The sequence below is a fragment of the Amblyomma americanum genome, chromosome 1, assembly GCF_052857255.1.
Source record: "Amblyomma americanum isolate KBUSLIRL-KWMA chromosome 1, ASM5285725v1, whole genome shotgun sequence".
In the NCBI taxonomy this organism is placed as follows: domain Eukaryota; kingdom Metazoa; phylum Arthropoda; class Arachnida; order Ixodida; family Ixodidae; genus Amblyomma; species Amblyomma americanum.
Genome location: NC_135497.1, coordinates 178,157,178 through 178,182,479, shown reverse-complemented (window position 1 = coordinate 178,182,479; position 25,302 = coordinate 178,157,178). Strand labels below are relative to the sequence as shown.

Here is a 25,302-nt window from a genome sequence, read left to right as displayed (position 1 = left end):
GCCTTTCCTTTCGTGATTATGAACGGCCTTTGCAAATTTGTCAACGCCAATGAACTATATGAACGACGTCGTCTCACTAGATTTGTTTGGTTTTTGAGGAAAGGAAATGGCACAGTAACCGTCTCACAATCTCTGTGAACACCCGAACTGCGCCGTAAAGGAAGGGATAAAGGAGGGAGGAAAAGTAAAAAGGGAAAACTTAAAATTGAAAGTTGTATTTTGAGGATAGGCGCAGCGGCGGAACACCTGTGGATCGGTGCTACTAGTGGCGCATGCGCAGTAGAGACTAGGGAGCGATGGAGTCAGAAATATCCGCGACGAGGCGCGCGTTGGGACGTCATGTGCTTCCTCGGAGCCCCGCCATTGCGATATCGCAAGTTCGCGGCCAGTAAAGCTTTCGCTTTAAAAATTGCAACTGCAAAAGCCTGCTTTGATTTTGTTCCGCACACTGGATAGGCAGCGCGCGCTCCCTGCCACCCTGGGAGGTGGCATGCAGTTAACGGTCGATCGCGAGAGATTGATCACTAAATGAACGCTGCGGCCTAGCTATTGCAGCAGTACCGCATATCAGCCACAACGCTGTCAGCGTTAATGCATTCAAGCTACATCTCTCTCTCACCACCGCCACATGTATCAAATCACGAATGAGGCGTCCGCATATCCAGGGAGCCAGTCATGCGCCCTTGCTTTGCTCAAAGTCATCGCCGTCTAGAACATAGTCAACGCCAATACACACAGTGAATGCCGACATCTTTCGCTTTCTATATCCTGGATTGGCTGAGCTAATCCACATTAATTTTTTTAACCTACACTTCGTGCAAGCTCGTGTAGGCCAGCGGAGGCGCGGCTAAAGCTATGGCGTGAGGAGCTGCACTCGTCTGCACGAGTGCCAGCCAATAGCATGATACGAAGCGCCGTCGTCCTCGGGAGCAGACGACATCTGAATTTTCGAGTCGTCATAATTTATTAGAAGATAAAATGAAAAAATATATACTACAAAACATTTCTGCGTTGCGTTCATTACGGTAGAAAAATTCAAAGGACATTTTTGTTTCGCCTCAAATCGACCGCAGCACACAAAAGTGTATCGCCTGCTCTGAAGCGGTCGCTACTTGCGCAGTGAGTTAATCGTCGCATGAAGGTTCGGCGGCGAATTCCTCGTGCGAAATACAAAGCATCCATGCTTCTGTCGTGACTAGGGGAACAGCGTTCTGCCCCGCGTTGAAACCGGCGTTCCGCGGCATATGGAGTGCGACTTTCGATGGCTGTCTCTCCGCTCTGAGACAGCGGCCTGACCGACCACTTGAGGCGCCGGCGTATTAATACACAGACGTCAAAGACGATACTGCACGCTTAGCGAGCTTCGCACTAACATGCATAGATACGTATACACGACCATGCATAACGCAAAATACATTTGTCACGTGCGTCGCTCAGCGCCGATACCATCCGAACGAACGCGGCTTACCTAAACGCGAAGTAGTGTTCACGCACTAAAATACGCACTTTCAGTCGTGTAAGCAGTTTTTATCTTCGTAGAAGGTAAGGCTGCCACTCTCTTCGTATCGTGGGTTCACCGCCATAAAGCTGCCGTCGTCCTGGCGGACGATCTTCACAGACTTGCGAGGCTGCGCTGCAACCGCTCGCGGAATTTAATCAGAAAATGGCGTTGCGCGTTAAAGATCTCCATGTGGTCGAAATTATTCCGTAGCCCTCCACTACGGCACCTATTACTACTTTCTTTCTTCTTTCACTCCCTACTTTATCCCTTCCCTTACGGCGCGGTTCAGGTGTCCAACGATATATGAGACAGATACTGCGCCGTTTCCTTTCCCCAAAAAACAATAATTTTTTTTTTGTTTGAAACGCGCGTCTTCTTTTTTCGTCTGCTAACCTACACCTCCAAAAAAAGCGGTGTGGAAAGTGTAGTCCTCATGCTACACTGCGATTAAAAAAAATACGTCCGTGTAGATGAGCGTGGCTACACGTTTTCTACACTGGCAAAAAAAAATGGAACCGCGCTACACTAGCTACACTAGTGTAGCCAGTGTGAGTACAAAATATGACCCTAATATAGCAGGCGGCGTGGTGCGTCCACCGTTACCCTTGCTGCGCCTTCGGCTAAAGACTCGAAGTAGTCCTTGCGAAAACGCGTGACTTAATTCCGGCAACCTTTTTGGCGTGCAGCTCGGATTGCGATCGAGGGCCTCTCCTGAGCTTTCCCTCCTCCATGCGTGATGGCCTCTCCTCTAAATCTTCCTTGATTTATTGATTGAAACAACTTTTATTCCCATAAAAAAAAAACGCGCCACCAACTTCGCCCTCGGCTTCATGGTTTGACGTCACCATCCGATTTCTTCGACTCTTTTCGCTGCATACGAACCACCACATCCGCTTCCGGCGTTTTGACCAATCAGGTTCGGCCACTTCATGTGTAACGCGGCGTACGTGTCATCGAATCACGCTAAGCGCTAGTCACGCGTCGACCATCTGCCGTTGGACACAGAAAGTTGTCGAGCCCCAACAGCCACGTCACTGCTGCTGCACTGCTCCAAGGCACCGGCGAAGGTAGGCCTCGCAGTCCCCACCTCTGCTCTACCGGCGGTATCGGCGACGCTCGGAGACGTCGGCCCTTGCCACGGGCGCGGAGCCGTTATTGAAGCCTGGTGCGGCGCACGAGCCCTCGGTGGTACCCGAGCGCGGAACGCCAGCGTTCTACTGGGAACTGCTGCTGTCTGCCCTTCTGCGATGAAGCCGCATCGTCCCTACAGCTTGGAGTTGCAACAGCAGTGGAACCACACCGTCATGTTTCAAGCCGGGCAGCCAGGGAGTGAGGTCAAGGTACGTTCTACGTGCTCTCTTCGCGCGGTTGTGGCTTGTGGCCGTTTCTGTCTTACGCAGACCAACCTTCTCGCTATTCTCCATCGGTGCGAGGTGACTGAACCTGACAATTGCCGCGCTGGTCAACGTGGCAAGCGGGTCGGTCATAGCCCCAGTCGCCGCCTGGCACGCCGTGGTCGTCACCTGCGTCCGCGCCGTCCGCACCGCCACGGCAGAGAAGGTAGCCACCTCGTGCTTCTGGCTCCCGGCCACGCTGCTGCTCGAGTGCACCGTCTTGCGAGAGACCCAGCTGTTGATGAATCTGGTGCCCGTGGTTGCCTCCAGGTCTCCCAAGAAGCGGTACACCTCATCGACCTACGCCTGGTTCTCTTAGAGGCTGGCTCTCGAGGACTCCGCCCCACCATAGACCTTGATGCTTTTAGGTCCGCTCCGGAAGTACCACCAGTGCCTGATTTCGTCGTGCCGCGTCTCCTGTAATATATGGCCGTCGCATTCGATGGCTAGCATGGCGTCTGGGTCGCTTGCGGGTTGGCTGCAGGAAGCCGCACAGGCGAAGGAACTCAAGCGTCAGTGATGGGCCGCACTTCATCGTCTTCAGAAGATGAGGCAAGCGCTGGCGTTCGAGCTCAGGGCGGTTTCTGCGCCCAGCCACCCCGCTGGCGGAATTATGTACTTGAAGCTGATGATAGGCGGCCACCGCCTGCTCAAGAACAGTTATTTGCGGACGCGCTCAAGACCTTCGCCCATGGTAGGCCTCCTGGACATGACGTCGTGCACAATCATTGGACGCTGCATGTGGTTCCGTATTATAGACTATTCCATTTTTTGCGGTTTAATCGTGTAAACGATATCTGAATTTCTGAAATTTTCGCTTAATTTCTTTATATAATATTATTGACGCAGAATTTTTCTTCAATTTGTTGCTGATATTTACTGGAGCACTGTTTTTCGAAGAAATACAGATTTGTCCAGAAACAAGTCTCTCTTAATGCCAAGGGCAAGCCGCCGCGGTGTCAGTGGTTTATTGGGCTGGGCTGCTGACCCGAAAGACGCGGGTTCGATCCCAGCATGGCGGTCGAATTCTAGATTCCCGTGTTTTGTGCATGCGATGTCAGTGCACGTTAAAGAACCCGAGGTGGTCGTAACTTCCTGAGCACTTTAGTACGGCGTCCCTCATAGCCTGAGTCGAGATCTATTGTCTGACGTCCTTCTGCGCTTCGTACTCTGCACTACCAGCAATCGTGCTGCCTAAACTGGAATGTAAGCCTTTTAAAACATCGAGGGCTGTTAGCGCTATGGTGGTGATAATTTTGCGCGGCAACAATTTGAAGAATGCAAACAAATAAATTATAAGGGGAACTGACATCTCGACTTCTAACATGACCTGTGGCCGAATTACGGGGCGCTATCAATATATCTGTTTTTGACAGCGTGACGTCAAAAAATTGGAGGACGCTTAAGCTTCGTCTTCTAGAGTGAGACGCGACAGCGTGTTGCAGTGTTGCCACGGAGAGCAGAGAGCGCCGTCGCACGTTCGGCGCGACGCGTGGCTTGTTGGACAGTTTAGAAAAGGACGCCTGTCGCACATATCTCGGTGGACACCCGAACCGGGTCATAAGGGAAGAAAAATGAAATGAAAAGTGGTTTTAAGGAAAGGAAATGCCGCCTGTCCCACAATTCTCGCTGGCACACACACCGCGCGGTTAAGGTGTCCACCGAGATGCGGCATTTTTCGCTCATGGCCAACGCCGCCGACAACACCGGCTTTTCTGTGACACGAGCTCCTTAACACTGTCGCGGTAAAATGACAACACGACAGCCTGACGGTGGAATGAGCCAATTAGCAGCAACTTTCCGGTGGCTCCGCGCCGGTAGCATTTATTTGCACGACAGGGGACCGTAGGCTAACGTTTTGCCGTAAAGACGCAGTGAATAAAAAGAGTGATGTTTTATTTTGCTTAGAAACTTCATTGAAAACTCAACAGCGCCAAGCAAAACAAGAAGCACCCTCAGTTTTGCATTTAAGTTTGCTGTTCAGTGACTTCTGCTCCCCTGTGGGTATGCGCTGACGGCGGAAAAGCGTCTGCTAGGTGGCGTGAGCTGCTGACCAATTTGAAGGATTCAGCCTTATCAATTCATCCACAAACTCATTCATCGTGAACATGGCAGCCAGAAAAAGAAAAAAACAGCTGGGGCCATATCCGGAGTACACGGGTTCGAACACGACCGCCGCGGCCGCGTTTCGATGGAGGCGTAACGCTAAGGCACGCCCGTGTGCTGTGCGATGTCAGTGCATGTCAATGATCTCCAGGTGGTCGAAATTATTCGGGAGCCCTCCACTAAGGCACCTCTTTCTTTCTTGTCCTCTTAGTACCTCCTTTATCCCTTCCCTTACGGCGCATTTAAGGTGTCCGCCGATATGAGACAGATACTGCGCCATTTCCTTTCCCCAAAAACCAATTTCCTGTTTTCTGGGGCCATATTATGTACCGCAAGTTTGTAAGCGTCACGTCAAAATTACGAAACAGTGTTTGACAGCACTTTTTACGGATCATGGAATCAGCCAGACACCAGCAAAGCTCCGCCTCGGAATCATTTACTTGTACAAGGGGCCATATGCTAACGTATTGTGAAGCTGTCGCAAATAAAATTAGCAATGCTTTATTTTGTCAAAAAACTGTTTCGAACTCGCAAAGTCAAAAATACTGATCAAAACTAGAAGCGTTCTCAGTTTTGAAATTAAATTCGTTCTTACAAGAACTTTTGTTGCTGCGAAGGTGCGCTGACAGCGGCGTGAGCATGTCTGCTCAAAAAAAAAAAACAGCAACGCAACGAATTAAAAACATAACGTTCTGTATTGCTAATAAAGTGTTTCGCAAACTTAACAACAGGAAGGCAAATGAGAGGCGCTCTCACTTTTGCAATTAAATTTGCTGTAGGGTAGGTTTTTTTGCCATGAGGGCGCGCTGGTAGTGGTAAAGCGTGAGCATGGCGGCTCGCAATGGAACAGCTGATTCGACGGCAAGTTCCTGCTTTTTCACGTGTCGACTAAAATCAAAGTATTGTGCCGATGTCTTAAGGGTAGAAACATCTGATTGAATGCATTGAAGGCCGTAGGTGCGCAGGAATCAGCTCGCAAGGAGCTCTTGGCACGAAATTCGACGAAGACGACTTGTTGAGGTAAGTTTGCTGTCGGTGGTCGCTCACTATCGATGACAAAACTGAACGAATACGGCCGTGGGAAAGAACGAGGGCGAGGAAAACGGTCAGGTGCACAGTTTAAACCATCTCGCTCGTCCTTGCTCATTCATAACCCTACTACAAGTTGTTCTAATGCAGCGCACGTATGTGCATGTTAATGAACAACTGTTGTAGATTCACGAATATTTATTCCGTGTCTAAAAAATTAATTTCCTTGGCCGATACCAAGAAATCGCCTAGGGAATCGGGGTGAAATACCGTTATCATTTGAAATGGCAACACCACCAAAGAGGCCACGTAATATCCGTCACCCAAGAGCGTATGCTCATCGAATTGCTCGAAGAGCATCCGCCCTTGGCACGGGCCTCGTCGGAGCTCTCGCCTGAGTACACGGCGGCTCGCAGGCGGGAGCTTTAGGAGGAGATTGCCGCCGCCTTAAATACAGAAGGCCTGGCAGTCAAGTCGGCTCAACATTGGCGCTATTCGTGGCATGTACTGGAGCCCACAAGACTTAACACGAAAGACGGAAACCGTGTCTTGGACTGCCGCCAGCGCCGCGAACCGGTTGTCAACGGGTGCCTGCACCTTCACGGCATCTAGCGATGGCCGGTGCGCAGCTTCGCTTTTTCGCCTGTGCCCGATCGCCGCGTAGACAGCACAGTCATAGGCACACCCGTTACGGGGGCGTTTGTCTGCGTTTTGCTCAGCGATGCGGCCTCGCACGCACAGGCAGCGCGTTGCAGTTTTCTTATCGCGGGAACCAGAAATAACGCGCTGAGCTGCCGCAGCTCGCGCGTCTTGCGAGTTTGGTGCGAGAACCGCTGATCCAACGAAATAAATGTTTTGAGCAGTTTGGTGCCCTTACAAGTTCACCCATATTTGCCAGAATTTCATGCAGCGCACCACAACTGCTCATAACATATATTTTCTTAGACTGCATCCTGTGGACCAAACACGCAACGCGCGCGTGCTGAGGCAGCCTAACTCGCCATTTCGGATTCCGGCGTTAAGAAGAGAGGGCACAGGCGATCGGGCGCATGCGAAAAAGCAAAGCCAGCTGCTCACCAGCTATCGTCAGCCGCCGGAAACATACTGAAAGCATTATCTCAGAGACGGCGACGGTGTGTGTGTGTGTGTGTGTGTGTGTGTGTGTGTGTGTGTGTGTGTGTGTGTGTGTGTGTGTGTGTGTGTGTGTGTGTGTGTGAGTGAGAGAGAGCTGTTATTGTCAGGTACTGGACGGGGGATGAGGGAGGAAAATAGGGGTTCTGCCCGGTAATTGCCTCCGTCGAAGGGTCACCGCAACTGGGCTTTGCTCGTGGCGCTGGCAGCAGTCCAGCAGTAGTGGCTTGCCCGCGGCGACCGGAGTTGGCGCGGCTTCAAGCTGGCCATGGGTAAGCCTGCCAGTCTTGTTCTGTGGAGGACCGCGTGAACGGTCCTGTCGCAGTGGCGCCGGTGCCGGCAGACTGGCGGCTGTGGGTGGCCAAGCCAAGCTTATAGGGCCAGTGAGCGCCACGGGCGTCGCAAGATCTTATTTTGAGCAGTTTGCTGCCCCCCCCCCCCCCCCATCACCAGCACCACTGTCGTTAGTCAACTCCTGTGACGTTACAGACAGTTTAAAGGTTTGCAGCATGGTTGTGATGAAGGATTCTTGACCGAACCTCAAGGCCATGTACTGTAATCAATGCAACCCTAAGATGTACTTCGAGACATTCATGTTTGAACGTGAGGCACTGTGCCTTCTTGCAGGAGCAGCTCAGCACACCTCTCTTCCCGTCAGAGTTTCAGTGGGCAGCGAGCCCGGGACAAGCTGCCTGCAGAGGGAGGCCAGTCTGCAGCTGGTAGGTGAACTGTATTTCAAACCATTTTATGTGTATGCAGTATAGCTTGTGTACACTGCTGATGACCTAATCTGCATTTTTGCTAATTTTGGAAGGTGTAGTAGTGCGTAAACTGGAGATTGCAAATGCAGCTTCAGTTTCTTTACCTTCCTTCTCTGGTAGTGATTTTTCGCCTTCAGCCACAGTACCAACTGACCACACATTTTAGTCGTACACATGTCACATTTTGCTGAAACTGTTTACTAAGCAGTTTTGTCTTGTGTAATGATTTCATGTAGATGACGCCAGTGAAACATCCTGGCTGGAGGAGACGGGGGAGACATCTGCTGAACTGCTGGTAGAGGAGCTGCAGCAGCATCGGCAGCGTGCTGACACAGCGAGTGAGTTGACCTGCCAGTATGCAGGCTCCACATTACCCTCTTATCAAGGTGCTTCTAATAAATAGCATTTGCAGGAGCGCCATACAGTCACAGTTGTTTCACAATGTCCACAAATGTTTCCTTCAGATCCGGCTTATTGACACGTAGTGCAAGCTTTTTCCCTCTTACAGCAGGAGCTGCGACAAGGCAGACGTGCACTTCGAGTTCACTGAAACAATGCTGCATTTGTCATATCACTGACTGCAACTGCTTTTATGTACTCCTGCTCCCCTCAGACGTTGCAGCAAACAGTTTTCTTATTGCACATCGTGCGGTGTCGTATGACAAGTGTACGTTCAGACTGTTTCCCCTCTGACAGGCACCCGCCAGCCCACCAGCAGCAGCCCACGGCACCACCCACATCGGCAGTTCCAGGCCGTCCATTGCGGTGGAGGAAGTAGCAGAACGAGGAGGTGGACAAGCTGCTTAGGGAGACAAGACGCACAGCAGACCTCGCTTAGGCACGCAACGGGCAGGATGCCGAATTTTCAGGCACGCCTCCTGGAAATATGGGCTGACAGGATACGCCACATTTTGTGCAACAGAAGCAGCTGCATGCAACGTAATGTTCCTACGTCCACCGTTCCAAACTTGTGCTTAACCCCACTGTGACTGTCTCTTGTGGGATGTGCCCCACTATATTTCAGTAGGTCATCCATGACATGAAAGTGAAGTGAGCTTTGAATGTATTTGGAGCAAAGATTTGCTATTGAACTTCCTTGTTTCTGCAGCACCTCAACGAGGCTCCTGCAGACAGAAGGCGGCTAAAAGCCACTATGTCAGACGTTGCTACAACAATGCGGGACATGAGAAGGGAATCGGCAAGCCTGCACGAGCAGCTCGTACTGGCCATCCCTTTCACGGTGGTGCTGCTGCAAAACCAGCTACAGCTTCCATCAACTTAAGTTTTTTTATTGTTTTTAAATCTTGCTTGCTGGCTCAGTTTTTTTACAGCCTTTTGCAAGACGTAGAAGGTGTGGTTTTTTTCTTATGGTGCCTTTCTACCTTCTGCAAGAAGCAGAAGGTCTGTGATAATTTCTAGTCGGCCTCTGTGTATTTTTTCACTGGTGCCTCTTTACCTTCTGCAAGATACAGAAGGTGTGTGATATTCTCTAGTCAGTGTGTGATGCAGAAGGCGTGCGATATTCTCTAGTCAAGTTGTTTTTGCATAATTGTAATGGTGCCTTTTTAAATTTTGCAAGACGCAGATTTATGATATCTAGTAAGTCTGTATCTGCTTTTTTCTGATGTTACTGTTTTACTTCTGCAAGATTCATAAGTGTTAATGGCCCAATCACTGAGCCGCTTCAACGGGACTTTACATGCAGTATTGCCTGCATTGTAACAAGCTGAATGTTTTGTACGGCTCGGCGTGACTGTGCTCCATGTTCTGCTGTTCAGTGAAAACCTCTACACGCATACCACCTAACTAATGTAACTATGATAATTACACGTCTCTATATATGTATGAGGACTCTTTACTAATGCTGCATTCACTGCGAGCACTGCGACTTGCATTAAGGGCCATACACTTAGTCATGCACCATTTGCATCGAAACTGCTGCACTGTTCATCATATGCAGTGATAATGGCCATTTGTAATGTAATAGTAATACCTTTACTTTCCATCATAGTGATGGGGGAGGTAGGGAGAAAGAACTGGGCACTTGGCTTGACGTGGCTCCCCCCTCCCAGCAATAATAAAAAAGTGAGAGGCATCAGCAGAACAGTGTAGTATGTGCAGAATATAAGATGTTTGTCTGGGCTAGTCGGTACATGGTACTAAATGAAGGCACAGCGCACGAAAGGCGGGACTGAGAAAGAGACAAACACAGCGCTGTGTTTGTATCTTTCTCAGTCCCGCCTTTCGTGCGCTGTGCCTTCATTTAGAATATAAGAGTGCACAAGACAACACATTATAATCATGGATTGTCAGCTCGAGATTCACAAACAAAAGTGAGGACATTTGCACGAAACATGCGCAGGAATTTGGTTCTTCAAAAAAAGTGAGGTCACCATTTATGCAAGAAACATAAGATAAACAAACATAAAAGGACCCATTTTGTTCCCACTAGCCTCAAAACAGTGAGACAAAGTGAAAGTTCGAAGCTTTGAACACCATGTCGAACTTTTGCACTCTGAAAATAAGGAAATGAGTGCAACAGTACAAATGCCACTTTTTAGATTACAAGATGCAGGTTTCACATGAAGGTAAAAAAATGAAGAATCACTATCACAGCAAATAAAACGAACAAAAACATCGCCTACTAGAACATATCAAGAAACAGGTTCATCCATGTATAAAACTAATCTGATATCAGCTTTCATTGATTGCTGGAGTTTAAAGCCATGTTTAATTAGTAATTTCAATAAGTATTTAAGGTCATACCATATCATCTGTTTGTCACAATTTGTGCAACTTGACACTTTATTTCATATATGTGGGGTGCTGGCGGGATAATCTGCAACGTTTCTCTGTAAGGAAGGCAGTTCCTTCAAAAAATCAACATTGTTTTAATTTCCTTTTTATAGGCTAAAGCTAAGCGGTTAGCGTACATGTCATATATGGCCATTATGTTATGTTTCTGAAAGGGTTGAAGAGACGGATGGTCATAAGAAGCGTTGGAAATATTTCTTTGCATTTTTTTCTGCGGTCCATATATTTTATGCATTTTACATAGGGTTGTCGTTCACCAGGCAAAGTGACAACATTTTATGTGCGAGTAGAACAATGCGTGCTGTAACAGAGTTTTAACCTTGGTAGGGAAGATATGTTTGTTTATAATAGTCAAGCTAACGAGTCATGACAACTTCTGTATATTATGATCCACTTGGGCATCACATGACATCTGTTCCGTGAAGACGACACCAAGGATTTTAAATGAGCTTACAATTGCTATGAATTATTATGGCAGATATCTTCATCGATGAATATGTTCCTATTTTTGGGACGAAAGGGAATAGCTTTTGTTTTATTAGCATTTACATTGAACTTGTTTCATTTAGACCATTCTTCAATAGTTACGAGTTCTCTGTTTGCCTGGTTGATTGGGCAAAGGGGCAGAAAATAGTAATGTCGTGCCGTCTTCATAAATAACAAAAATTTGGCTACATCATCTTTATCAACTCTTTTGTACATGTTAAAGGTTTTGTAGTCATGTAAAATCTATTATGTAGTGCTTACTGAACATTGATCTACTTGTGTACTAGGTTTGTGCACTTACTGCAAAAGTGGGCTTATTGCCTGCACAAGCACTGCAGAAGCTGTGATAATTACCAGTAGAACTTGTAGCCTAGCAATCTTTTTTTTATCATGTCTGCATGACAATTTTTGTTTCACTTGACAAGACATATGGAATTATTGTCAATGTTATGGCATGCAATATGTTTTGCTAATGCCTGTACTTATGTGACCACCTGTGTGAAATGGTGCAGTATGCAGTAAAACAATTAGTGGTGTGCACTAAATAAAGCTTAGGTGGTACTTTCTGATTTCATCAAACATTGCCTGTCTTGCTTCAACATTACACTATTAATTCACGTGCTTTGTCATGCAAACAGCGAGGGCAGGTGGCTGTCCACACAGCACAGGCAGGCTGCAAGATGACGGCAGTGGAGGGGCAGGTGGGTCCACACGGGCAACGGCATAGGAGGGTGCATGGCTTACTGGACGAGTTGTTTCGGCTCGAGTTTCAAATGGAGAAGGAGTCTGAAATGGCTGCGCGGCGAACTCTATGATGAACGGTAAATACACCGTCAGTGATGTGGCAGCTGGTGTGCACGCTTGCTTCTTTGCCATTGCAGGCTTCCAGACACACACCACGAACAAAAAACAAAAAAAAGGCTGCCACTTCGCTAGCTGTAGCCAAAACAACCACGACATACACACAAGCATTGGCTGGACACTGTCTTGGCTGCGAAGACTTGGCTGGCTATTTCATTGCCTATGTTATAGCCTGCGTAACTGTACCAGTCGCTGCTGGAAACGGTTTCTCCGCAGCTGGATGACATGTGCACGCACGACTTTCCCCCGGAGGTGGGTGAGGCGGGTCATTGTCTTCTTGGGCAGAGGCATCCTCGTCGTCCGCTGATGTAGGGGCCTCTAGCAGAGGTTGTGAAGCACTGCACATGCTGCCATGATGATAGCCGCTCATTCCGTCTTATAATGGAGCGTATGAAACATTTGCACTACTGAGATGTTTACGCAAACACCGCTGAAAGAACACTCTTGGAAGCTCATATTGATGTAAACTATTCACAGCCATTGGCTGAACACTGTCTTCAGTAGCTGCGACGACTTGACCGGCTAGTTCATTGCCTCTGTTATAGCCTACGCAACGGTACCAGTCGCTCCTGGAGATGGTTTCTCCGCAGCTGGCTGACGACGTGCATGCACGACTTTTCCCCTGCAGGTAGCTGAGGCGGGTTCCAGTACCTGGCAAATAGCCGGCCGGCGTAGGCGGGTCATTGTCCTCTGCGTCAGGGGCCATCCTCGTCGTCCGCTGACGTAGGGGCCTCCAAGCAGAGGTTGTACAGCGCTGCACATGCTGCGATGATAACAGCCACTCGCTCCTGATTGTAATGGAGCATCCGAAACCTTTGCGCGACTAAGATGTTTAGGCAAAGCTGAAAGGACACCCTTGGAAGCTCATTCTGATGTAAACAATTCACTACTATTTCCAACACGCCACAAGTGTCGTAACAACCCCTTCTGTTTTTGTTTAAGCCTGGAATACTATGCATTTCAACAATGCTTTATGTGCCTTGTGTTTCTGCTGCATTCAGTAACAACCCAGGGGCAACTCGCACAACACGTATGTATCGTACCACAATGCATATTCCTAAGTGCAATGAGCACGCCCCATTCTGGTAGCTTCAGTGCATGAGGACCACTGTAGCTCGATATATGTAACCGAGACAGCGCTTTCTTACTGCTTCCCCCGAAGAAACTCTCCGTCCTCCAACATACACCCGACGCTGTGGTTCAGTGGTTAAGGCGCTCGTCTACTGAGCCGGAGTACCAAAGTTCGAACCTGACCGCGGCAGCCGCGTTTGGATGGAGGATAAACGCAAAATGGCCGTATGCTGTGCGATGTCACTGCACCTTAAAGATCCCCAAGTGGTCGGATACGTTCTGGACACCTCCACTACGGCAAATCTTTATTCCTTTGTTCTTTCACCCCCTCCTTTATCCCTCCCTTACGGCGTACGTGGTTCGGGAGTTCGCTCAGATAGGTGAGGCAGTTACTGCATCATTTCCTATCCTCAAAATCAATTTTCATTTTCCTCCAACATGCATCGCACAACCCCACACCGCAGCCACGAGTAGCGCCAGGCGAACGCGTCGTGGCACGAGCCGGGGCAGCGGGGGTCTACGGCCGGGATTCGAAGGGTGGAGTCGCAGACTTGAAAGAAAACAGATACAACACAGGTTTAGGCATGAACTTCCGCGGTCGTGGCCCGGACTTGCAGCCGAACACATGCAGTCAAAAACAGCAGAGGATGAAGTCTACTCACTGTCATGTAGTTCAAGACGTAATAGCCCTAGCGGCTCCAGAAGGCTGCCCTGTGTGCAGCATTGCCCCGCGGCGCCTTGATGGCGATTAGTGTGTCATCGACACACCCAACGACGCCAGAGATGCTGCCGTGGCGATGGAAGCCCTCCTTCGCCGCTGCCTTCTCTTCGGGGCTCGCCGGAAAGCGAACCGACCCGTTCCGCACCTCAACCTTCACGATGGCTTCGGCAGCCCGCCGCACACATTTGCTAGCCGTCGGTTGCATTATCCCGACGCGCTTTGAAAACCGCCGATGGCGAAAAAGCGGAGCCCGCACAGAAGGCCTGCCGCTCCACCGACAGCGCATTCCCTCGCAAACCTTCCAGTTATTCGGCAATTAATTGACACGACCGCCGTGCAGTGTCCCTGTCCAGGCGAAACTCGCGTCGAAACAACTCGACCGGCAAGCCAAAAGCGTCTTCGCGGACTCTCCTCGTTACTCGCGCCGCCGCAGCAGGCTGCTACGTTGGCCGCCATTTTCCCTCGCAAAGATTGTGGGCGTACTAGGGGCTACGTTTTTCGCTCGCAAGTTTCAGTCACATTCAGCCCGCATAATTAAGTGCGCTACGTCATCACTACCTAGAGGGAACACCACGGTTGATTTTAAATTATGGGGCCGCCGAAGTCATCTTAAGAGGGCTATGCGATAGCAGAGTGTTCTGGATACATTGCACACAGACTGAAGTTGAAGGCAGTTAAACACTGGAAGTTAAGAGACTGGCAACACTTGAAATGATCAGCTGTGGGCCCGTCTTTGCTGGGCGACAGTCCCCTAGTACCCTTCGCTTATCTTAACCAACGGCTCTCCTCAGATCCCTGCTGTCCGTCATCCCATTTCCATCTTTCAGCCTTGAGTTTTCTTTCCTTTCAGGATCAGCCATTCGTTACTTCGCCAAGGGACGGGTATCCGCCATCGCTGTCTCTTTTCTTAAGCGCTTTCTCCAGCAGCGCACACGGCATATGCAATTCATAAGGGTGCACGTGCGCACCTCCTTACTCCCCGATTACGTGGTTGCCCACAGTACAGCCAGAATAACGGATCGCGCAAGGAAGCAATATCTTCCTCATTCGCTGAGGACCGCGACGGATGGCATGGTTTTATGTCTAAGAATTGCAATATCCTTCCCTATATTGCTCAGAACGGCTACCCTCCGGGACACAAGTCCGTATCCGAATCTAAGAAATAATATGGAGGCAACATGAATCAGGATCACTTCCTAACCCGGCGCTATATGCGGCCATGTTTGCGGCGCATACTCCCCCGTATGTAAACTATGTGGCCAAAAGGCCGATTAATCACATATTTTATGGGCATGTCCCAAGGACGCACCACCTAAAAAGAGAGTTCGTCAGAAGACATTTTACTTCCTTTTTACTCATCTCTGTTTAGAGTGTAGGAGCTACCTACAGGCAGTTCATCAAAGAAATGCATGGTTTGGGACGGCAGCTACTTTCGAATGCAGCCTTAGCCCACGACACCGTAAGATACGGGAATTACCCTAGCGTTTCAGCATACTTGCACCGTTGTGCTTGGCACGGAGTGCATCGATACACTCATTTCAGCGACCACAAAGTAACAGTGCATTGCGGAAAGCAATTAAAAAAATGTTGTGGTCGCAACAAGAACTGTTCATTGCTTGTATTTTTATTGTAATCGAGAAGCGACACCTGCAGTTACTGAAAGCAGAAAACCCCCATTCAGCCAAGCTTAGCCGCTTAGCACTGTAAAACAGCTAGCTCTCGCTGGAGAATGACCTTAGCTTGTAAGCTGAGCTCGACTAGTTTTTCTTTAATGAAGTGAGTGACAGGAAATTTTGGCACTCATAAGAGCACATTGACTGCCTAACGACGGAAAATACCTGAATTTCTGCGATGACTACGTTTTTAATGGTTTCCCTACACATGAACTCCACTCGTGTCAACGCTCGAGTGATCGCAACGGCTTGCAAACGTGATCGGTCAAACCTGCGTGTGGATCACTAGACTGTTCGATGTAAGTATTTTTCCTACAAAATGCTTTTAGTGCTTAGCAGCCTATGCACTCACCGTGTATGGTACACCAGAAGTACGAAAAAAAAAATTTTCTTTCTTGGCCGTGGGCGTTGCAGTGCGCAAGGAAAAAAAACCGATCCTTTGCGCTGTGGTTGGATGGCGCACTAACTGAAGGCGTGAATAGTAAAGGAAATATACGTTGGCTACCGATTCATTTCAAAAAGAATCATGATAGTACATCCGGCCCTGCAGTTCCTTAAATATACGTCCCGGAAATTCCTTGAGGCAACAACATAAATTTTGAAAGAGCTTAAACTTCCAGTCGTCTACCGTTTGAGCAGAAGAAATGGAATGGGTTTTATCCTGGCCTCCTTACGAACATTAAATCATGAACCGTGATCAAAAAGGAGTCATGCAATAATTCAATGCGAAAGCATTTCTTGTCTCATGACTGACGTCTACAGGATCTGTCACCAGAGAATGTCAGCAGATAGTCACCAGAGCATGTCATCAGACCGTGCACGCACGAAAATGACCATTCGAAAAAGAAATTCGCTGGCATTACGGCACGAAACCAGGCCCGCGGTGTGCCAGGCGGGCACGTAACACATACGCCACGAAGGGTCTTTTTTCCTCATTGCATGGAAGTACACCCACCCTTACAGGCTTCAAGCCCGACTTGACCAGGTCGCATCACGCAACCTGTCATACAGAGTCACACCAGCATCCTGCTCTCACTTTGCCCGAAAATAAAAAATCCGGGAGACACACGCATGCATCCAGTAAGTCGGTCCTGCGCAGCATGTACCCCCGCACCATAGCACACTGCTCTCTGAACAGACTTCGATGAACGTGGCGGCTCTGCATGGCGATCACTCGTGCGGCTCTTCCACAGGCTAAACAGTCCCATGAGCAGTAAAAGATTAAATGGGACCTTATAACCCTCCACTTTAGGCAAAAATCTTATAATATAGGGTGTAATCTCAATGACCTTTTTAGGACTCCGTTGAAGGATGTCCCCCCCCCCCCCCCAAAAAAAAAAAAAAAACACGGCATCACGACAAGACACAAAACAATGATCAATAGTTTATGGCTGCTGACACAAGAGACAGTTCACTATGGTAGAACAGCCCCTTTTTAATGAAGCCACGTTTTGACAGGTAAGGTTGACGTGTGAAGTTTAAAAAAAGGAAGTCTTTGCGGCCGATTGATCGTGTTCCGTTGCACGCGCTGTTGTCTAGAAAGGAGAGGTTAGGCTGCCAATACTGGTACAGGGAACAAAGTCTCAGAACTTTTGCAATCTGTCTTCTGGAGGAATTCCATGGAAAACCGTAAAGTGAGCAAATATAATGTGTCGGTGACTTAAGAAAACCCCACAAAGGCCACACACTCCTATGCCAGTGGACGCAAACAAAATAGGCAAATGAGCACCTATTCGTCTCTTTAACACAGCTAGCAGGAAGGAAGGTTTGCTGTTTTAAAAAAAGAAAAACCTTGAAACAATCTGACGAACAAGCAAGTGCTGAAGGCCAGCTCCACCAGCCTCCAGAGGAAGAAACAAATTGTCGCCAAAAAAGTATCAAAAATTCTGTGCGCCACGAAGGGTCGTTGGTTAAAGCATGTTAGAGGGGCACGAAGTGAACGCGTTGTGGTGTGTACGACGGTAAAGTGTGTTGGGGATGTGTACGGATGTTAGACAGCGATGACTTGCGAAAAAAGTTACTGATCCAAGGGTCACGTGATAATTGTAACCTGACAACAAAACTCGCAAAAAAAGATGCTGACGTTTAAACGTAAATGCTTTCGCATTTCTCCATTGCAGAAGACTGCAGTGCTGTCCAAGTTTTTATTCCTGAGTGACGCAACCGAGAACAAGGTCTCCTTAAAAAATTAAAAAAGATGCAGTACTAGATGCAGAACGAACAAAAAAGGTGCGACCGGAGGGGACGCCACTGATGAAAGCAAGGTCACAGGCAATGTAACTCCCACGTAGTGCTTACCGATGCCTTTTTAGAGACAGGGGTATAATGCAGCAGTGAAAAGGGAGAAGAGATTTGACCATCGAAGAGAGGGCATTCTACATTTCTGTGCTAATGCTTGCCGCGACAGACAAGTGCGGAGCAGCTATGCTGCGCATGCCGCGCGATGTACATATTGGTTATCTGTCTGGATGGTACAGTGGCTTCGTCTGCGGCCAAATCTCGCTTCGGAGCTCCCTCTGGTCAAGAACAGACAGTTGTGTTGATCACGGACCGCCGCTTCATTTTGTGTCGCAGTTTCGACCGCGACGAGAGCCAAATGGAAAGGTTTTCTTTCTCGCTATGTGTCTGCATGTCAGTGGTTCTCTTGCCGAATTTAAGTGGGCGCCCTTGCATGCGAAAATCGCGGGAAATGTAGCTGGTATACAGCACAGGCAACTTCTCATATGGTTACGCTTCCTGATGTTAGCAACTGGAAAGAACTCTTTCTAGTGTGCTTCTTTTTTTTTCAGTTGAAGCAGCATTTAACCTGCTGGCAAACGACGGACCAGACAGCAGACATACCAGCCAGCAGATACGAAGCCTGTATGCAGGAATTGTTGTTTTTTCATTAACATTTTTCTTTTTCTTTTTTTTGTTGCCGTTGTTCATGTTACACACAGGACAAACGATCTATACATGGTTTTGACGTTTGTAAACAAACATGGGGACAGATGATGATACTAACCCCAAAGTGAGTCCGGTATCTGTGACACGGTTTTAGGCAAGGTTACGCCAGGCCAGGCGACGCGTGTCTCGCTGGTTTTTATAAGGCAGCGCGGCGAGGGTAGCATTCTGCGCAGTGTTTGATAAGGCTCCAGTACTGGTGGCGCTCCAGCTTTTGATGCTGCTCTTCAAACAAAGTGCTGTGGGGCTAAATCCCAGTGTTGCCGAACAGAAAACGTTCGACAAAACCGCGTGTAATAAATCTGCGTGCGCCTGTGTGCACCAGTGTACAAGGTAGCCCGCTCTTGGGACGAACACAAGAGCGCGTGGCCGCGCTCCGCGGCGTGATAGTTCATCGAAGCGAAGTGGCGCACGCGCAAACACGATTGGAGGCGGCGCTTCACATGGGAGAGCTAGGTTTCTATCACTGCTCTCCGCGCATGCGTAGCGTTGCAATAGACAAATACCAATCTGTGATTTAAGCAAGATGCGGTGGCGCTGCTGTCGTCGGCTGAAACGACAGGATAAAACTGAGGGTGTAAAGTAGGCTTAGCGCCCTTAGGAATGCATGGAAGCAAAATTTTTTTTCGATATATGATTTCACTCTGCACCTGATTTGAGTGCGTGATGATTTTGTCCCTTCGTGGACAACAACCAAGTTCATCCTAGAACATATTCTGAAAGTATGAAGCGTCATTTCGAGTGCAATGTATTTTTGAACCACTGCGTTACGTACTAGCGAGGGTGATACGCGCTTAGCGGTACGGACGTGGCGGGAGCGCGGCCCATAGAAACACGTGTAAGCAAAACTCTCAGAAATATTTTTCTTGTTTCACAGAGTACCCATAGAGGCGGCTGTTTGTTAAAGGTTGGCAAGTGCTTTAAAGAAGAGTGTGGCAAAGTATGCTACGTCATTTCGAGGTTATCTTTCTAAAATGCCACTATATATATATATATATATATATATATATATATATATATATATATATATATAGTGGTTTAAAGAAGAGTGTGGCAAAGTATGCTACGTCATTTCGAGGTTATCTTTCTAAAATGCCACTATATATATATATATATATATATATATATATATATATATATATATATATATATATATATATATATATATATATATATATATATATATATATATATGCGCGCGGACGGCTGCGAGTCGCGTAGAAAAGGTGGCAGGGTGAAGAGGAACTTGTCGCTACTTAGCATAGCTACTCTATAGGGCTTTAGTCCGATCGTAGCCGGATTGAGCGGCCGTGTTCTGGTAGAATGTTCGAGAGCAGCACTCTTTGCAGCGCTCGAGTGCAGCACAGTTTCGTCATTTTTGTGGCGTATTTGCAATGGAGCCCTCCGACATATCAGACGCCACTTCTAAGGACCAGAAAAGCGGCCGGAAACTTAAAACTGAAACTCAACAGATCATTGTTGACGGCGGCAAGGTGCAAGGGTGCAAGTGCAGGGCGCCTCCACCGCTCTTTCGGTGGGGGCTCTCCGTTGCATCGCGCGCGGCTTTGTCTTGTTGCTACGCATGTGTACGGTAGAAATAGGCTCTGTTGGTGAAAAAAGAAAAAAAAAAAAACTTGAAGTTATCGAGGGCAGCTGCAGATCGAAAAAAAAAACTGCTTATCGTGCTTACGCATCTATATATAGGCGACTATAACGCGAGAGTGTGGCCTTCGGTGCGTTGTGTGCCGGCGTGAAATGTACAACGTAAGCTTCGAGAGACCCTCAAAAACATACGAGAAGCAGTCGCGCTCGGACGTATTTGATTCAACACCACATATGAATGAAAACTGCGCTCGTAATGTTAATCAAACTGCGCGCTATGGAATCGCTTATCGCGTGTTTGCCGATTGGTGATGCCGTAATTATGATTTCAGACGACGCTTGTGAATGACTGTGCTGTGGTTGTTGCGATTTCTACCTTCGCGAATTGTTTTCTGTTAATTGTAAGCGGGAAAAGAATCGGGGTACGTTCCTTAAGGCATGCATATTGATGACGAACGCACATCAGCTGGTTGAACGTTTGTCTCGTGGAAGTGCGTATACCGTTAATACCAATTCAGCTGCATACCGCATCCGTATGCCACAGCTTCACCATGAGCGGTACAATGAAAGGCGCTAAAATCTTGCATTTCTTGCCGGCGTATCATATACTGCATGCGTGATGACCCGCACAGTAAAAATACGGTGATTCGTGCATGCATGCGCGTATCCACATTACTTGGTACAGAAGTAAAAAAAATATATATACAAACGCTTTGCAACTTCAGAACCCCCGCAGCTTAAAGTACTATTAGAAAGCTGAAGTGAGAATGAAGCCGCGCCACCGACCGCCTAGCCAGCCCCAACAGAGCGTGAATGCCGTTGCGACCTCGCCGTTCTGAACTCGCTACGTCCAATGGCCACACGCATCCTGAGTGCGCAGAATGGGAGCAGCGCTCATTTTCGTGTCTAACCTTTTCCTCTGTCGTCTGTTTTGTACGGCATTCATATGGAAAGAAAATATATAGGTGTAACTTTAAGAGACCGGAAGCGGGCAGAGTGGGTGAGGGAACTAACGCGGGTTAATGACATCCTAGTCAAAATCCAGAGGAAGAAATGGGCTTGGGCAGGGCATGTGATGTGAAGGCAAGATGACTTAAGGGTAACGGAGTGGATTCCAAGAGAAGGCAAGTGTAGCAGGGCTCGGCAGAAAGTTGGGTGGGCGGATGAGATTAAGAAGTTTGACGGCATACGGTGGGCGCAGCTGGCAAAAGACGGGGTTAATTGGAGAGACATGGGAGACGCCTTTGCCCTGCAGTGGGTGCAGTCAGCCTGATGAAAAAAAAATAATGAGACTCTATCAATGGACGCGAAACGCAAAACGTGTCCGTGTGTTGTGCGATATCAGCACCCGTTAACAATCCCCAAGCGTTCGAAATTACTCCGGCGCTTTCCACTACAGCAACTCTTTGTCTCTTTCTTCTTTCACTCCCACTCTCCTCCCTTCCCTCAGGGCTCGGTTGAAGTGTCTGCTCATATGCGAGGCAGTTACTGCGCCATTTTCATCGCCTAAAAAAAAACCGCACTCCAGCTTTGTAATCCTGTGCGTGTGTAACTGGCACGTAAGCATATTTGTAAATTATCTTATATTTATTTTCATCTTATAGTTTGTTTCCTTCGTTGTCACCGGCACAGCCGCAGCCGTAGCAGAGCAACTTGCATTCCGCTCCCAGGCACTGCCACCTTGAGTACAAATTCAGATTGTAGAAATTCTGAGAATAAAATGAAATGCTAGAGCAGATAACTGTGAATGCAATGGCTCAGGTTAAAGTCCAAAATTCGCACCCTCAACGCGCTGATAATTGCGGAGCGCAACAAAAAGGGAAATAAGGGCCCATGCATGGTTTGCAATTTTCATTGTTCATCATTATCTTAAATGCGCCATTTTCGTTCAAAACAGGTGCTCGAAGGGACACGCCCCGCGTAAATGAGCGGCCAAGATTTCTGGAAAGATGAAACGAGCGAATTACGCCTCGTGCTCCTCTTTCGTATTTTGTGTGCACCTTCCAGTGGTTTGTCTGCGTCGAACACTTGAAGCGGTAATTGGACTGCGCCCTTTACCTGCACGGAAGCGTTGCAGTTGTCAGGCAGCACAGCACTGTGATAGCAGACTTGCACGAGGAGCAGGATCCCCCACCCCCCTCCTCCCCTCGCTTCCGGCAAAACATCGTCATCAGCAGCTGGCTCAGCGACTGAGTCGAGAATTGGGTGACTCGATGCCTCCACCGCCGCCTAGTCACGAGCACTGAAGGGCGCACTACGCTTCAGCGATTACTCGGAAGGTGCGCTTCGCTTTTTAGGAGTCGCTAGATGCAGTCCTAGTGGCCACAGGTATTCAAATTGCGGTTTACGAGGGGTGGTAAATGAGCCAAAGGACACTGCCCAAGGCAGAAAAATTACCAAAGGGGATTCGAAGGGTAGTTCAGCCGTATTAATCCACTGTGATTACTATCCGCGTTGAACGGGAAAATTGCTGTGGAAACCAGGGACGAATCGTGTATCAGAAATAAAAAAGTACACAGGATGTCTGAACTTCTTCACCTGTCTGCCTTTCTTCGCTGTTTTGACCGCTAAAACCTCTCAGCACGTGCTTAGTACCGTCCAGTAGGAAAAAACGTTTTCATCGGCTAGAAAATTGAAGCGAATGGAGGCGTTGCTAGCCTCGAAGATCCGCAAAAACAAGCCGGTGCTCAAGCGCGCATGGCAACGCTACAGCGTTATGTGCCCCGTTCACCAGAAAACGCCGTGTTGCCGTTGTCGGCGTATGTTCCCTGAGTGAAAAGTCATGGGCACTGCTCTGGCAGGTGGTGCCCAGGGAGCAACCTACGAGGCTTGTGAGCCACCTAGGTCACGTGACCTTGCGACGTCATCCCAACCTGTCAATCGGGTAGTGAGCAAACTGCCCATAGTGGCAGTTGGCATTAAAATTAAAGATTGGTCCATCAGGAAGAGCAACCTGGGGTCGCAGAAGGCCCATCGCTGGGAGCATCTGCCATCGCAGGGCAGCGGCGCATCGGTTTCCCGCTGCACTACTGCATTACGAGGGGTATCAGGACTCCCAGAGGTCTATGAGTGCAAAGTACAGAATCACCTTCTGGATATATAGGAGTTACCCCTTTACCCTATGGCGTCATACCGCTGAGGCGGAGCTTAAGTGTAGTTTCCAATTTTTGATTGTTCCTAGCTTATAAAAGATTAGTTTTCTCAATGAGTGGTCTGTTTCTGATCAGAACGCGGCACCATACTGCTACAGGCCAACATGTATTTGCCTTTAGTGTAATTTAAGCTATGGTTCAACGCGGCTAATTAAGCGCCAAGCTGTTACTTGGATATAATCTTGGAATCTGCTTACCAGTCCTGGTTTATATTGGGCGAGGTTTTTGAGTTACATGAGCAATGTGTCTGCTGGTTCAAATGCTTCCCTCTAGCGCCGGTGCAGCTTCACAGCGACGCCGAAACTTGGTTTGACCGCGAAGCCTAAGAACGGTTGGACCTTCCCGTTACTGACGCTTCTCGCATTGCGAGACACACTGTGGCACAGAGGCGGGCCTATTCTGCACGGTGTGAGCCTCCCAGGAGCGCACGGAAGTAGAAAGGGTAGAAGAACCAACTGTCGAGCGTCGCGAGGAAATGCTGTCCATCTAGGAACCGAAAGATTAGCAGCAGCTAGCCAAAGAGCAAGAGCGGCTGCAAGATCCAGCAGACTATCGGAGTAGGGGGACCAACCGCAAATTTTAGCCCTGATACTGTTGTTGCTGTTGGCCTCTTAAAATGGCACATACCCACAAAGGTGATTGGCCATAACCAGGTGGCGACTACCTCTATTGCAAACTGCATTCGGCAAACATGGGATGATCTAAAAAAAATTTGGGCAACTCAGTTTCTGTCACAGATCTGGTTGAGGGTGGCGAGGGTGCCTAACAAGCTTAAATTTATGCGAGCGAGTGAGTAAAAGAAAGAAAGAAGAAAAAAGAAACATGTAGGAATACATAAAAGACAAAAAGAAATACCAAAATAAAGAGTAAACTGGGCATTACGAAAGGTTATGGAGGTAGGCGTTCTGATTCTAGAAGAAAACTTTGAGCATCAGAGCAAACATTCCTATTAGTATGTCCAAGTATGGAAGCGCCAATGGATAGAACAACCGCAGAAGAAAGACACAAACTGAGTTTCTGTAACTGAACTTCTAACAGTCGCCTCCTTAGCGTCAAGTAGCGAAGACAATAGGGAAGAAAGTGTTCTATTGTTTCCGTTTCGGCACAATGCGGACGCAATGGGGATATCGCAAGACCAGGCCAGTAGAAGTAAAAATTTAGTTGCGGCATACAGCAACGTAGTCGCGTGAAGAAAACTTCAAGTTTGCGAGATAATTAAGCTGTACTCCGCCAAGGGAACAGGAGGTGCAGAAAATCGTCCAAGGAAGTAAGCACTGATGCGCCAAATCCTCTCCTTAAAATGTATACGTACGAAACCGTGCCGACGTAATGAACGCACAGGAGGGAAGGGAGTCAACGATCGGACCAATCAGGGCTGCCTTCGCTAAACCATGAACTGATTCATTTAAATGAAGGCCCCTGTGTCCAGGAACGCAAACAAACGGAATTTATTGGGCATACAGAGGGATCAGAAATTTTTGCATTCGAAATGGCTGCGATTCAGTAGACGCGGAAAGGGAAATGCATAAGGATAATGAGACTGTAATTATTATTACCGCGGAAAAAGAGTTGGGTAACTTGTGCAGTGCAAGAACCACCACTAGAAACTCGGCCAAATAAATAGGCGTGAAATCTTGAAGACGGAGAAAAAAAGACCAGTCAAGGGATTAGGAGTAAATGCCTATGATGTGTGTTTCTTGACACACCGAAGCATCAGTCGCAATTGAAGCATGTGAGCGCAAGGTCATCAAGTAGTCTTGCAACATACTATTTAACAAGGGAAAGGCATTAATTTGCCATTGCGTGGATAAATATAATCAAAGACAATGTTCACAAATGGGGTGGTGGACCGCACCTGAACAATTTCAGGTTTTCGCCTTTTTCTCCTACAGCTTACTAGTATTGTTCTTCCTCTTTCTTTTCTAGTTCTTTTTCATTGGTGAAGTTACGAAGCGACTGATTACACCATGATTTATCACGAATAATATACCTTAATACGCTGTAAGCTATTAAAAAAAATCCTCTTCTCAAAATCAAGCGATCTCCTGCGCACAAAG

General features: G+C 48.1%; 1 long non-coding RNA gene across 1 annotated transcript; it reads left to right on the top strand.

The window, feature by feature from the left end:
- The first annotated feature begins 5,837 nt into the window (after positions 1-5,837).
- Positions 5,838-8,873, top strand: LOC144093787 (uncharacterized). Its single transcript, XR_013306330.1, has 4 exons — positions 5,838-6,021; positions 7,789-7,880; positions 8,159-8,260; positions 8,619-8,873. It is a non-coding gene; the product is annotated as an uncharacterized LOC144093787 (long non-coding RNA).
- The last annotated feature ends 16,429 nt before the right edge of the window (positions 8,874-25,302 follow it).